The sequence below is a fragment of the Scyliorhinus torazame genome, chromosome 7 (assembly GCF_047496885.1).
Source record: "Scyliorhinus torazame isolate Kashiwa2021f chromosome 7, sScyTor2.1, whole genome shotgun sequence".
Classification (NCBI taxonomy): Eukaryota; Metazoa; Chordata; class Chondrichthyes; order Carcharhiniformes; family Scyliorhinidae; genus Scyliorhinus; species Scyliorhinus torazame.
In genome coordinates, this window is record NC_092713.1 from 238,445,603 (window position 1) to 238,457,751 (window position 12,149).

Consider the following 12,149-nt stretch of genomic DNA (forward strand, 5'->3'; position numbering starts at 1 on the left):
CTGCAAGAAACAGGAAGAGCAGATTGGGAATGAGGATGGGAACGGAGTATAAAAAGGTGGACAGAGCTTAGGAATAAGGAAGAAGCCTGGTAGCACTTAAGAACGCACCTATAGCAATAAAAAGATAATTATTGGTAATGAATGATTTGGCAATTTGGGTAACTGAAATTGAGATATAATTTCCTACAGTTTAAATGTAAAAAAAAAGCAAGGCTCAAGAAACTCCGCTTTTTCTATTCAATGGACAGAAATATTTCAACCAATGAAAGGATGATTTCACCAAGTCACTGAAGGTCATCAAATAGTAACACAATGATGTGGGGTGAGTGACGTGGGCAGCAGAGCTTTCATTTTTTTTTTTTTTTTATAAAACGTGCGCTATTTGATAGTGACTATTTTAAAGACAAAGGGTAATATCAGAACATGTATTTCTAATTTAATGAAATAGAAATGTACTTATCAATCTGTTGAAATTACCTTCGGACTCCCTGTTGGTCACTGACTCAATTATTTTTCAAAGAAAAAACAATTCTGTTTTTATTTTCGATCTACAATTTCTGCGACTACCAGTTGTAGTAAACCTGCCCTTATATTTAATTTACTGATTATATATACAGTTAATTCTTAATATCACCACTCCTGGAATTTGCTGATTTAATATGATACATTCTCACCATTGGCTATGGAAATAACAGCTTTTGCCATACTGTAAATACCATACTTAATATGGTGACATTTGGAATCACAAAATGAATCATACAGATTGCATCTGATGGTCTCTTGTGATTCTGTTTTGAGAATTTACATACTTTCATAACTATGTGAACCCTGCTGGCCTCTACGCATTCACCTGCCTCACCTCCTGCAGATTTTTTTCAAAATTAAATTTGGCATCATCATATACCTACTTGCCAATTTATCCTACCTTCTGAACTGCAGTAGGCCCCTTGTAATTATTGGACGCAAGTGCCTCAGACTCCCAGGACACTCGGCAAAGAGCATCAAGGGAGTGCAGAGGAGGTAGGGACTGGGATTTATGGTTCTTAAAAAAGAATCTTGCTGGTTTCCAGAAGCTGAGGCTTAATTACACTTTCTGGCAAGCCTCAATTCTGTGACGGTTTCCAGTTATGGCAGTATATATCATCTTTAAATCCTCTAGCACAGGAATCTACCACATTTCAGTGGCAATATAATTACTTGAAACAGTTAGCTCGCATACAGGTGCAAGTTAATATGATTATTTTATTTAGGCTTTTGGGGACGGGGGGGAGGGTACATATTTAGCTGGTCAAAGTCAGGTATGTAAGCATTGCAAAATGAAACACTTCCTTTTAAGTAAAGCTGCCCAACAATGTACTTCAGCTCCAACATGAAAAATGTTACACAGATGGGAATAGATAGGATACATGCAGGCAGGTTGTTTCCACTGGCGGGTGAAAGCAGAACTAGGGGGCATAGCCTCAAAATTAGGGGAAGTAGATTTAGGACTGAGCTTAGGAGGAACTTCTTCACCCAAAGGATTGTCAATCTATGGAATTCCGTGCCCAGTGAAGCAGTTGAGGCGCCTTCATTAAATGTTTTCAAGATAAAGATAGATAGTTTTTTGAAGAATAAAGGAATAAAGGGTTACGGTGTTCGGGCGGGAAAGTGGAGCTGAGCCCACGAAAGATCAGCCGTGATCTCATTGAATGGCAGAGCAGGCTCGAAGGGCCAGATGGCCTACTCCAGCTCCTAATTCTTATGTTATGTTAGATGCGCCAAGGACTATTTAAAAAAATTTCCCCCACCAGTCCATCCATGGCCTCTCCACGTTAGTCAGTTCTGTGGCACAGACCTGTGATCACTAGGAACTGGGTTGAAACTAGTCAGATACATTTCACAAGATTCTTATGGTTAACAGGCAGAGAAGACAGGCTATAAATTCCCAACAGCCCAAAACTACATATTTTATGAAAATATTACAATTTACTGGCAAATAGAAAGATCAGTAACATACACACGTTCTGTTTTAATGTCAAAAGTATACATGATCACATGACACTTGGACTGCAAAGGGGCAAGCATTTAAATTTGCACAAGCTTTCAATGCAACATTCAAATTGAACAGAAAGAAACCATTGAAAATGAGTCTCTTAACCGGTTTTTAAGAATTTTATCAGAATGAATGAAATCAGAGAGTTGGGCTAGAATTCAAACCCCATCGTATTAAATTAAGAAATACTAAAATGATCTCGTATTAGTTGATCTCAACAGCAGAATAAAGTACAGAAATACAGCTGCAACCATTGACTGATGCAACATCATCAGCAATATAAAGAGTGAACTCATCCACATTTACATGCAAATCTCTTATGGTTCTGCTCATGGCAAGTCAAAGGATACACTGGCTTCAAAATTTGATCATGTCTCAAAATGCGCAGGCATGGGATGGGTTGCTGAAACCATGTTAAATCAGTACCGTCAGGATCACTATGAAGACTCAGGTATGCAGAAGAAAACTGGGTTTCAATGATGCAACTTAAATGGCATTACTTCAAGGCAGGGTGCACTTTCTATGAAGACAGCAAAGAAATGCAGTGAAACGTCTAAAGTCTCAAATTCTCTCGTACACATTTATGGGATGTCAACAGAAGCAAAATCATGCTCCCCTCTCAGGAAGAGTGATGGGTAAAAATACCCCAAGAACACATCTGTTGCCACTGAGAAGAGGATTTAGAGCATGCTCAGTCCAGGAGCTTCCCCAAGTTGTCAAGGTAAGAAAATGAACCATCACCTTACCCTCCACCATTGCAGCCACGCTATTAAAAACATTCAGCAAGAGACGCTCACTTGAATGGAAAGAAATTAATGTTAATGGAAAATTGCTGAGAGATCTTAGGGTCCCAACTGATAATAAATTGAAGCTATCACTGTATGCTCAGTGGTAGTGAGCAAAGTAAATCAGATGCTGGGATGCATTAAAAGGTCAATATTGAACAGAGGTAGTCTGGTCCTGCCACTTTGCACATTATTGGTGTGACTGCGCTTACAATACTGGCTGCAGTTCTGGTGGTCACAGTGCAGAATGGATATTCCAGCTATTGAAACAATACAAAACAAGAAAACCAGAATGGCAAAGAACAAAGAAATGTACAGCACAGGAACAGGCCCTTCGGCCCTCCAAGCCCGTGCCGACCATGCTGCCCGACTAAACTACAATCTTCTACACTTCCTGGGTCCGTATCCCTCTATTCCCATCTTATTCATGTATTTGTCAAGATGCCCCTTAAATGTCACTATCGTCCCTGCTTCCACCACCTCCTCCGGTAGCGAGTTCCAGGCACCCACTACCCTCTGCGTAAAAAACTTGCCTCGTACATCTACTCTAAACCTTGCCCCGCTCACCTTAAACCTATGCCCCCTAGTAATTGACCCCTCTACCCCGGGGAAAAGCCTCTGACTATCCACTCTGTCTATGCCCCTCATAATTTTGTAGACCTCTATCAGGTCGCCCCTCAACCTCCTTCGTTCCAGTGAGAACAAACAGAGTTTATTCAATCGCTCCTCATAGCTTATGCCCTCCATACCAGGCAACATTCTGGTAAATCTCTTCTGCACCCTCTCTAAAGCCTCCACATCCTTCTGGTAGTGTGGCGACCAGAATTGAACACTATACTCCAAGTGTGGCCTAACTAAGGTTCTATACAGCTGCAACATGACTTGCCAATTCTTATACTCAATGCCCCGGCCAATGAAGGCAAGCATGCCGTATGCCTTCTTGACTACCTTCTCCATCTGTGTTGCCCCTTTCAGTGACCTTTCAGTACTCCTAGATCCTAGGTAATGGAGGGTTTGGATTATGAGGAACAATTCTGTAAACTGGGCGCATCTCTCAGTGGGGAAAAAGGGGGGAAGGGGTAGAAGTTCAAAGCTAATTTGCGAAGACAATATTTCAGCGAGTGGGACCTTTGTCTGGAGATACTGATGTAATTCGTATTGCTTTAGTTAAATGCAAATTAGATAACTTTTTCAGAAAATAACATATTGGTCAGAGGACATGTGTAATTTGACATGACTGTGGATCTATGGTTCTCCAAAGGGTTTCCCCTTGTGCCATGTCTTGGTCTGTTGCAGACTGATTGATGGAGATTAATTGCACAGATAAAAAACTCCATCATCTCTATATCACATGACTATTAGGATGATAAAAACCCTAACGAGATGGAGCTTGGTCATCTTTCATTTAGCATTTCCTACGTTTCATTCCGCCACTTCCCCTCTCTCACAATCACGGAAACATTTGACTCCACCTCCTCACATTGCTACTACAGCCCTCACGTGCCCACTTCACCCACATTACTACATTATTCGACCATGACAAATCAGTGCCTAATTCATTTTTTCCAATTAAGGGACAATTTAGCATGGCCAATCCACCTAACCTGCACAACTTTGAGTTGGGGGAGCAAAACCCACGCAAACATGGGGAGAATGTGCAAACTCCAGATGGACAGTGACCCAGAGCCGGGATCGAACCTGGGACCTCGGTGCCGTGAGGCAGCAGTGCTAACCACTGCGCCACCGTGCTGCCTCTCATGACAAATCTCAAAGTACCTCAAGGTTGACACTAACAAAATCCTTTCTTTCCTGCAGAGGATCTTGTGGAGCAGGCATTTTCAAAGTGGGGGGTCGCGGCCCGCGGGTGGGTTGCGGACGGGTCGCGGGCAGGTGTCGGGAGGGTCGCGGAGCCATCCATTGCGGCGTTCCCCATAGTGGGAATTCACGCGCAACAGCCGGCTTTTAACAATGCCGGTTACAAGCGGCTTTAAAAATGATGGCCGCAACCAGCAAAAAAAATGGGGGCACACTGCGCATTCATGCCCACTCATCAGTGCGCGAGAAGCACCGCCTCCTCCTGACGTCAGCACGCTGACCCAGGAGAAGATTTTTTAAAAAATTCAATGCAATCTTCCTGCCTGAAGCCGTCGTCACGTACTTTGGGCACGATTGTGAATCCTCCATTTTGTCAGCAGCAAACAAGTAAATGAGGACCAAGCAGGTTCACCTCTCGCATTAAAGGTAAGAGAAAATGGTGGGTCACGAAGGTCAGCCGACATGGTCGCAAAGGTTGGCCGGTTGGTAAAAATGGGTCCCCGGAAAAAAAGTTTGAAAAACACTGTTATAGAGGATGCTGATGTCACTACACACCCATTTACTCTTGGAGAAGATATGTAGTCCTTCACAGGTAGTGGGGAGTTCCATAGTGTGGCAAGTGGTAATGCTGGAAACAATTCTGTCCAGGATTTTTACACACCCCATCTTCCTCTGCCCTCCTGTTATTTCACCTTCCACACTGCCTGACAATCTGTAGCATCTTTCTGCTCTCCCTTGACACCCAAGGACTCTTCCCCTTTCTTTTATTCATTTCAGGCCAGAAATTAAGTATGGCCATTGTGCCACATCAAGACAAAGAAGGGAGGAGCCTTATAGAAAATGTACCACTACTCAATATGACCCCAGGGGGAGCATTTATGCAGTATCTTTCACAATCTTAAGATAGCCCATAGAATCCCTACAGTGCAGAAGGAGGCCATTTGGCCCATCGAGTCCACAGCAACCCTTTGAAAGATCACCTTATTTAGGCCTACTCTCCCCCATATCCCTATAATCTCACCTAACATTTTGAAAACTGACAATTTCTAATTGCCAATCCACCGAACTTGCACATCTTTGGACTGTGGGAGAAAACCGGAGCGCTCGGAGGAAGTCCATGCAGGCACGGGGAGAATGTGCAAACGCCACAATCACCTGAGGTTGGAACTGAACCCGGATCGCTGGCGCAGTAAGGCAGCAGTGCTAACCACTTGGCACCATGCCATCAAAGCAATTTACAGCCGATGAAGTGCTTCTGAAATTTAGTCAATTTTGCAGCCAATTTGTTGAGTCCCACAAATGGCAATTATATTAACGGTCCAGATAATCTAAAGGAGAGAATGTCGGCCAGTGAAGACTTTGGGGCAAATCAATTATGTTAAGCACTGAAAGGCTCAAAGAGTTTCAGCACTATAAATGGAAGCACAAATCAGTATTTTAGTCTGCATGGTTTTATCTTGAATGGCATCGGCGCTCTGCATTTGACCTTGGAGAGTGTGGCATTAAACAGCTGCCATGCAGACCCTGGGCTTGTACTAATGCTCTGTCTTGAGGTAGATTTTGCTTTTCAGGGATGGGGGGGGGGGGAGCAAATGCACAGGGTCTTCCAAAGTGTCACTCATCTTCTGTCTGCCCTACTGTGTTTCAATGGAAGTGAAGAGCCACAGCCTCATGGGAGTGGCAAGGGCGCAACAGAAGCAGCATCTGTTGCCTTCTTGCAGAATGTCAGTGCATCTGCTTTCTACTCATTCCCTTAGCCAATACCAATCCTGATGCCATACAGCCAGCTGGGTCAGACTGTTCTAGGGGCAGCCTAAGTGTTACAGTTTGTAACTGAGCCCTCAGAGACTTTAAGCACCCACAGATTATCACTTACAAACTTCTCCAGGGGCCTCACATGAGTAAGAATACCCTTCCATCAGTGGGGGAGGAACGCCTCAGTCGGGCAGAGTCGGGTTAAATTGCAGCCATCAGAGTCCATGCAGGTCATTGACCGCTACTCATACAAGGGTATGAGAGCATGCGCTTCTTCGTTTCTTACAAAATTGTGAATGTTGTGGTCAGTTCCATTCTTTTAAAAAAAATATATAAATTTAAGAGTATCCAATTCTTTTTTCCAATTAAGGGGCAATTTAGCGTGGCCAATCCACCTACCCGACACATCCTTTGGGATTGTGGGGGTGAGACACATGCAGACACGGGAAGAATGTGCAAACTCCACATGGACAGTGACCCAGGGCCGGGATCGAACCCACATCCTCGGCGCCGAGAGGGAGCAATGTTGCCCGAGGTCAGTTCCGTTCTAATGGGATGGCTGGTCCACAGAGAACACAGACGTCACTACAAATTGTACTTGGAACTGCAAGCATCATTCAGTAGGAAAATCTTCGCTCTCGGGTTTTGTTTTGCCAACAGGATGCACCCGGTGGATGTAAATGCTGTTGGGCCTTAAGCTTGGGTTAATCTTTTCTCTTGCCCAAGGATACATGTGCAATGACATGAACTCGAATACAATGAAACAATTCTCTGGTTTGCAACTTCAGTTTAAATAAATACTTTCAAGGATCCAGGTACAAGAACTTCACCCTGCCCACCAAAATAAAAATCACAAAATAACTTTTTATGTGACTAATAATAGCTTCTATATCTTTGGTTAATTATTCAAAATGGAATCTAGCATGTGCATAGTACAGTAATTTGTTGCAAAAATATACAGAACAAACTGGGTCTAGTTATTCTCACTAATTTGAGTGGGAAAAGTATATATAAAGAAAAAAAGCATCACCTGTGTGTGAAACATGCGCGAGTATAACATTGGTGAGCATAACATTATCCTTTTAATAACTGGTTCATATCAGCAACACAAAGAGCCATAAGGAAGTGATTTTATTCTGATTCAGAAATAGGATTGGGGAAGCAGGCCTACCATTCCACCACCTCAGTTACACACAAACCGAGCCTACAGCATGGAAAAGAAAATATTTATAGAGCTCTGCATCTTTATGAGAAACTTTTAGGACAGTCAAGGGTGCAACTTAACATGTTTAGTACAAGGCTTCACATCACTTGACGTTAGTATAGCAGTACAGAGCACCCGACCATCTAAACGTTGTACAATGGAGATTATCACGCTATTAATAGAAAAGAAAGTGAATCAAACTACTTTCTATTAAGAGTAATATTAATCTTGCAGAGTACACAAATAGCTTCTTACAATATCAGCGATACAATTACTTCCCATTTTGAATGTGTTTATGTTTTTAATGATATGTTATGATTGTGGTTTATTTGAACATGTACAAAAATATAAATTTACTCAATAGTTTTTGACCATGAAGCACTGAATGCATTCTTGTTTTATTACTTGCTATTGTATAATCACAAATGTTGTTCACCAGCACATAACAGGTGCTGCGTGGGAACAGAGAGGATTTTAAATTACAGTGACATCTCAATTCTTAAGTAGGCATGCACAGTTTTGCTGTGGAACAAAAGCATACACTAGCCTGGAAGAAACGGCATTTCCCATTATTCACAATATTATTTTTGTTCATGTGCACCTCATCAGATGCGCTATAATTCTAACAGTATTATTTGTCACTGCAGTAAAAACATTTCATGGACATGCTGGTCAGTAAGATTCCAGCACCAACATCAGATACAAGAACTGGAACCTTGAACACAATGAGGAAATAGCCTGCATCAGAATTCCATTCAATGGTCCTTCCAAATATACTTTCACTGACCCCATGATCTTCACTAAAGTTGGAAGCTTGGAGAAAAAGTGTGGCAGATCTGCCGAATACTGGAATATAAAGTGCCACGTTAACCGGTCTAACCATTTAAAAGAATCTGCTTCCAGTAGTTTCTGTAGCTTTAGCATAATGCAAGACAATATTCTGGTGCGTACCACTTCATTCAAGTCATGTCCTACCGTGCCAAAGCATATATCCCCACACAAACACAGCCTCCATGAAAACACAGCCTCCCATGAAAACACAGCCTCCCATGAAAACACAGCCACACAAAATATCCTAAATATGGATCTCTATAACCATGATCATATTGTAGCAGTCCTTGAATGGACTAAAGCAGCAGAGCAGCTTGTACTGTACACACCTACAGTTAGTGGATATCATGCTGGAGGGATTCGTATTAATTTCTTCTTTTATTTGAAGTTTAGAGTACCCTGGGTCACTGTCCATGTGGAGTTTGCACATTCTCCCCGTGTTTGTGTGGGTTTTGCCCCCACAACCCAAAAGATGTGCCATGTAGGTGGATTGACCACACTAAATTGCCCCTTAATTGGAAAAAAATAATTGGGTACTCTAAATTTTGGAACCCCCCCCCCAAAAAACAAACAACAAATGTTTAGAGTACCCAATTCATTGTTTCCAATTAAGGGGCAATTTAGCATGGCCAATCCACCTACCCTGCACATCTTTGTGTTGTGAGGGTGAAACTCACGCAAACACAGGGAGAATGTGCAAACTCCACACGGACAGTGGCCCAGAGCCAGGATCGAACCCGGGACCTCGGCGCCATGAGGCAGCAATGCTAACCATGCGCCACCGTGCTGCCCCTAATTTCTATAACAATTACTGAAACGGCAGTTTATATATCATACTTGGCTTCACTGTATCAGCGATGGTTTCAGGTCCATGCTAGACGAATGCCAACTTTATTGCTTGGCATTAGGAAACTGTAGTCGTATCCACAACTAGTTTATCAGCCTTCGATGCCATTTCATCAAGAAAGGCAGATGTATGAGGAATCATACGCCAACCAAAGTTAACTCATTGACAATTTCAGCCACAGCTCAAGGATGGCTGGTGTGAAAAGATTCCCACTGGTGCAATAGGGTATGCTCTTCTGTAGTTGTGGTTATGGCTAAGACACAGTTTCTGTGCCGTTAGAGAGGAGTACTCTGTAATGCACTATACGCAGCCTGAAAATGCGCAACATTGACACCAGATACCCAGAATAGAAACAAACTTCATTCCCAGTACTGAAATCTCAATCTTTGCACGGCATCTACGACAATAAATTTCTCCTTTGGGAAATTCCTCGTTCATTACAAAACATGCAGTACTTCACACGGAAAAGGACACAGAAACAAAATGCCAACCCAATGGCAGCTGAGAAGCGATCACTCCGAAATCTCTTGCGGAAATCCACTAGCAGCTGACAATTTACTGAATGATTAGAGACATGATAAACTGAGATGGCTGTTAAAAAAGCATACAAGGATCCACGAGGCACAACACGAAAGATGTGTGGAAAGGCTGGAGGTGCTGGAGAATAATGCAAGGAGGAAGAACCTAAGGATTCTTGGTCTTCCCGAAGGTGCAGAAGGGGCGGACGTCGGGGCATATGTGAGCACGATGCTGCACTCGTTAATGGGATCGGAGGCCCCGGCGGGTCCGCTGGAGGTGGAGGGAGCCGATCGGGTTATGGCGCGAAGACCGAGGGCTGGAGAAATTCCTCGAGCAATAGTGGTGAGATTTCTCCGATATAAGGACAGAGAGATGGTCCTCAGATGGGCAAAGAAAACTCGGAGCAGTAAGTGGGAGAATGCGGTGATCCGCGTATATCAAGATTGGAGTGCGGAGGTGGCGAGAAGGAGGGCAAGCTTTAATCGGGCCAAGGCGGTGTTGCATAAAAGGAAGGTCAAATTCGGAATGCTGCAACCGGCAAGACTGTGAGTCACACATCTAGGGAAACACCACTACTTTGAAACGGCAGAGGAGGCGTGGACATTTATTGTCGAGGAGAAGCTGGAGTGAGTGGGCCAGAAAAAGAACGTTTGGGACAAAAGTGGGGGGGGTGAATTTGTGGGATGAAGGGGGGAAAAGGGGGAAGAGAGGACTTCCCAAGTTGTTAAACCTGCGACCCTGTAACTTCTCTCTCTTCCCCATGTCGTGGGGGAGGGGGTGAGGGAGGATGAGGAGCTGAGGGTGCCGGCCATTGGGGGCGGGGCCAAAAGGGAAGCACGGGCTTCGTTCCCGCGCTATGGTAATCATGGCGGGAACAGGGAAGCAGGAAGGAGGGAGCCTCACAGTGTGAGCCGAGGTCACGGGGGGGAAGCCGAGGTCGGCCAGTTTGCTGACTTCTGGGAGCAACATGGGGGGTGCAATTACGCTAGCTTGGGATCTAGCGGGGGGGGGGTTAACTGGGTTGCTGCTGCTGGGGAGAAGGGGGAGCTGGTATGGGGGGGGGGGGTCGGGGCGGGGGCGCGCCACCTGGGGGGGATACAGCTACATGGGAACCGGGTGAGGAGCTGGATTGAAAAAGGAAATGGCTAGTCGCCAAGGGGGGGGGGGGGGGTTAAAGAGCCCCCCAACCCGGTTGATCACGTGGAATGTGAGAGGGCTGAACGGGCCAATTAAGAGGGCACGGGTACTCGCACACCTAAAGAAACTTAAGGCAGATGTGGTTATGCTTCAGGAGACGCATCTGAAGCTGATAGACCAGGTTAGACTTCGCAAAGGATGGGTGGGGCAGGTGTTTCATTTGGGGCTAGATGCAAAAAACAGGGGGGGGGTGGCCATACTAGTGGGGAAGCGGGTAATGTTTGAGGCAAAGACTATAGTGGCGGATAGTGGGAGCAGATAGTGGTGAGTGGCAAACTGCAAGGGGAGGCGGTGGTATTAGTGAACGTGTATGCCCCGAACTGGGATGATGCCAATCTTATGAGGCGTATGTTAGGACGAATCCCGGACCTAGAAGTGGGGAAGTTGGTAATGGGTGGAGACTTTAATATGGTGCTGGACCCGGGGCTGGACAGATCGAGGTCCAGGACCAGAAGGAGGCCGGCTGCAGCTAGGGTGCTTAAGGATTTTATGGAGCAGATGGGAGGAGTAGATCCCTGGAGATTTAGTAGACCTAGGAGTAAGGAGTTTTCGTTTTTCTCCTGTGTCCACAAAGTTTATTCACGAATAGATTTTTTTGTTTTGGGAAGGGCACTGATCCCAAAGGTGACGGGGACGGAGTACACGGCTATAGCCATTTCGGATAATGCTCCTCATTGGGTGGACCTGGAGATAGGGGAAGAAAAACAACAGCGTCCACCCTGGAGAATGGACATGGGATTATTGGCAGATGAGGGGGCGTGTTTAAGGGTGAGGGGGTGTATTGAAAGGTACTTGGAACTCAATGATAATGGGGAGGTACAGGTGGGAGTGGTCTGGGAGGCGCTGAAGGCAGTGGTTAGAGGGGAGCTGATATCTAGTAGGGCACATAAAGGAAAGCAGGAGGGTAGGGAAAGGGAACGGTTGTTGAAAGAACTTCTGAGGGTGGACAGACAATATGCGGAGGCACCGGAGGAGGGACTACAGGGAAAGGCAAAGGCTACATGTAGAATTTGACTTGTTGACTGCGGGTAATGCAGAGGCACAATGGAGGAAGGCACAGGGTGTACAGTACGAATATGGGGAGAAGGCGAGTAGGTTGTTAGCCCACCAACTGAGGAAAAGGGGAGCAGCGAGGGAGATATGGGGGGTGAGAGATGAGGAGGG

The 12,149-nt window shown here is 44.9% G+C and overlaps 1 protein-coding gene across 6 annotated transcripts in view; it reads right to left on the minus strand.

Moving 5' to 3' along the window:
- The window catches only part of rnf44 (ring finger protein 44), a 235,988-nt gene that overhangs the window by 74,340 nt on the left and 149,499 nt on the right, over positions 1-12,149 (minus strand). The window lies entirely within an intron of this gene.